General features: G+C 60.2%; 1 non-coding gene across 1 annotated transcript; it reads left to right on the top strand.

The window, feature by feature from the left end:
* The first annotated feature begins 2,870 nt into the window (after positions 1 to 2,870).
* Positions 2,871 to 3,023, top strand: LOC129133443 (5.8S ribosomal RNA). The gene has a single exon (XR_008535982.2). It is a non-coding gene; the product is annotated as a 5.8S ribosomal RNA (ribosomal RNA).
* Positions 3,024 to 3,770: the final 747 nt, after the last annotated feature.

Raw genomic sequence — 3,770 nt, 5'->3', positions numbered from 1 at the left:
CTCAGTTTTGGTGGGGGGGCGGGTCACCCCCAGCCGAGCCCCATTCCGCATGCTGCACGCGTCATTTCGAGCACGAGGCCGAGTCTCAAACCGAGGTGCGGGCCCCGGCAAAAAAAGCACGAGAGAGAGAGAGAGATGAAGCCTCGTGCTCCATCCAAGTGGCGAAAAGCTGCGCAGCAGTCCCGGCTCCTTGCCCGCGGCATCGTGGGAAGGGCCGGCCACCAGGATCGGCCGTCGCCGAGGGGCGTCTCTCGCGCGTGGCGCCGTTCCACGCCCCAGGCGCCGCCGGGCCGCGATGCCCCTGGCCTCCGTCCCTGCCACCAGTGCCCGTCACCGCCACTCCGCCACCCCCCGCTGTGTCTTCGTCCGTGATGCCGCTCCCGCGGGTCGGAGCAGCGAAAGAAGCCCGGGGCGGTCGGGGTTTGGCGCGGGGCGAGTTTGCCGGTGGGCCGGGTGCGTCCGGGCGCTCCGTCCGGGCGCTCGCGCAACGCTTCACAGCGCCACCATGGGCAGCGGCTACCTGGTTGATCCTGCCAGTAGCATATGCTTGTCTCAAAGCTTAAGCCATGCATGTCTAAGTACACATGGGAGGTACAGTGAAACTGCGAATGGCTCATTAAATCAGTTATGGTTCCTTTGGTCTCTCCTCTCCCGCTCCTTGGATAACTGTGGTAATTCTAGAGCTAATACACGCCGACGAGCGCCGACCTCCTGGGACGCGTGCATTTATCAGACCAAAACCAACCCGGGCCCGCCCGGCAGCTTTGGTGACTCTAGATAATCTCGAGCTGATCGCACGCCCCTGCGGCGGCGACGACCCATTTGAATGTCTGCCCTATCAACTTTTGATGGTACTGTCTGTGCCTACCATGGTGACCACGGGTGACGGGGAATCAGGGTTCGATTCCGGAGAGGGAGCCTGAGAAACGGCTACCACATCCAAGGAAGGCAGCAGGCACGCAAATTACCCACTCCCGACCTGGGGAGGTAGTGACAAAAAATAACAATACAGGATTCTTTTGAGGCCCTGTAATTGGAATGAGCGCACTTTAAATCCTTGAGCGAGGATCCATTGGAGGGCAAGTCTGGTGCCAGCAGCCGCGGTAATTCCAGCTCCAATAGCATATCTTAAAGTTGCTGCAGTTAAAAAGCTCATAGTTGGATCTTGGGATTGAGCTGGCGGCCCACCGCGAGGTGAGCCACCGCCTGTCCCAGCCCCTGCCTCTCGGCGCCCCCTCGATGCTCTTAGCTGAGTGTCCCGCGGGGTTCAAAGGGTTTACTTTGAGAAAATGAGAGTGTTCAAAGCAGGCCAGCCGCCGGCATACTGCAGCTAGGAATAATGGAATAGGACTCCAGTTCTATTTTGTTGGTTTTCGGAAACGGGACCATGATTAAGAGGGACGGCCGGGGGCATTGGTATTGTGCCGCTAGAGGTGAAATTCTTGGTCTGGCGCAAGATGGCCTAGAGCGAAAGCATTTGCCAAGAATGTTTTCATTAATCAAGAACGAAAGTCGGAGGTTCAAAGACGATCAGATACCATCGTAGTTCCAACCATAAACAATGCCGACTGGCGATCCAGCGGCGTTATTCCCATGACCCGCCGGGCAGCTCCCGGGAAACCCACGTCTTTGCGTTCCGGGGAAAGTATGGTTGCAAAGCTGAAACTTAAAGGAATTGATGGAAGGCACCACCAGGAGTGGAGCCTGCAGATTAATTTGTCTCAACACGGGAAACCTCACCTGGCCCGGACACGGACAGGATTAACAGACTGAGAGCTCTTTCTCGATTCCGTGGGTGGTGGTGCATGGCCGTTCTTAGTTGGTGGAGCAATTTGCCTGGTTATTTCTGATAAGGAACGAGACTCTGGCATGCTAACTAGTTACGCGACCCCCGAGCGGTCGGCGTCCAACTTCTTAAGGGGACAAGTGGCGTTCAGCCACCCGAGATTGAGCAATACCAGGTCTGTGATGCCCTTAGATGTCTGGGGCCGCACGCGCGCTCCACTGACTGGCTCAGCTTGTGCCTACCCTCCGCCGGCAGGCACAGGTAACCCGTTGAAGCCCATTCATGATGGAGATCGGGGATTGCAATTCTTCCCTGTGAACGAGGAATTCCCAGTAAGTGCGGGTCATAAGCTCACGTTGATTAAGTCCCTGCCCTTTGTACACACCACCTGTCGCTACTACAGATTGGATGGTTTAGTGAGGTCCTCAGATCGGCCCCCGTCCTGGGCCCCACTTGTCGCGTCCTCCATCACCATTTCCGGCCGCGTGTGGGCCGCAGAAAGGCATGCGGGGCGGCCACGGGGGCGCTTCTCTCCGCCCCGTCTCCGCGTGAAAAAGAGGAGAGTGGGCATTGCCCCCCGGCTCAGCGCCATACCGCCTTCTGCCGGGCACGTGCCCAAGGCAAGGGGCCCCGGCGGTGCGACGTGGCGGCGGCAGTCCCAGGAGCGCGGCCCCAGTGGCAGCTGGTTCTGCCGTCCAGCAGGCCTCGGGCACTGGCGAACCCGGCTCGGGTCGTCCTGTGAAAGCGAGAAGCGGGCGGGCCGCCGCGCCCTCCTGCACTTTGGCGTGCGCCACGTGGCCCTCCGCGCGGAGGCCGGGCCGAGCCCGGGCGCCTGGGCCGCCTCCGAAGGACGGCGTTTGTGAGGTCAGCATCTCCCCTCATGGGGGGAGGCAGTTGGGGGCGCCGGCTCCCCCGCCTCTTGGCTGGCCTTCAGAGCGTAGTTTGCTCCAGTTGTTTTTTTCCCTCCCCTTCCGTTTCTGTGTGCTCGTACAGTCAAAGCCAGGTGCGCGCGCCCGTATCCTCGGCGCCAACAGAGTAACAAAAAAAGGGACTGCTCAGAGTGAGCAGTATCCAAAAGGCAGAAAACTCTTAGCGGTGGATCACTTGGCTCGTGCGTCAATGAAGAACGCAGCTAGCTGTGAGAATTAATGTGAATTGCAGGACACATTGATCATCGACACTTTGAACGCACTTGCGGCCCCGGGTTCCTCCCGGGGCTACGCCTGTCTGAGATTCACTTGACGATCAATCGCCGTCCGGGGGCCACCCGGGCGGCGCAGCTGGGGTCGCCTCGCAGGCCCGTCGCTCGCGGCGGCAGAGGCGGTGTCCCACCGGTGCCCGGAGGGTAGGTGGTCAGGGGTTCGGCGAGGGAAGCGCTTCCCAAGGCAGCCTCGATCCCTTCCCTGCGGCCCGGCAGGCGTCGTCCTCATCGCGGTCGTAGTCGTCGTCGACGCACAGGGCCTTTGTCCCCCTAAATGCAGACTTGGGGAGAGCTCCGTAGCTCCCCACAACCAGAGCGAGCCACTGGGGCGGAGCTCGTCCTTGCCGGGACCGTGCTGTGGATGCGGTGGCGCAGCGGCCCGCTGAATTTAAGCATATTAGTCAGCGGAGGAAAAGAAACTAACGAGGATTCCCTCAGTAACGGTGAGCTAAGAGGGAAAAGCCCAGCGCCAAATTCCCGCCCCGCGGTGGGGTGCGGGACATGTGGCGTACAGAAGCCCCCCTCCCCGGCAGCGCTCTCGGGGGACCAATGTCCTTGTGATTGAGGCCGCAGCCTGTGGACGGTGTGAGGCCAGTAGCGGCCCCCCGGCGTGCCAGGCCCGGGGCTTCTCGGAGTCGGGTTGCTTGGGAATGCAGCCCAAAGCGGGTGGTAAACTCCATCTAAGGCTAAATACCGGCACGAGACCGATAGCCAACAAGTACCGTAAGGGAAAGTTGAAAAGAACTTTGAAGAGAGAGTTCAAGAGGGCGTGAAACTGTTAAG

The sequence above is a fragment of the Agelaius phoeniceus genome, chromosome 7 (genome assembly GCF_051311805.1).
Source record: "Agelaius phoeniceus isolate bAgePho1 chromosome 7, bAgePho1.hap1, whole genome shotgun sequence".
Classification (NCBI taxonomy): Eukaryota; Metazoa; Chordata; class Aves; order Passeriformes; family Icteridae; genus Agelaius; species Agelaius phoeniceus.
Note: the sequence above shows the minus strand (reverse complement) of the source record. Positions and strands in the feature narration are given on the sequence as shown.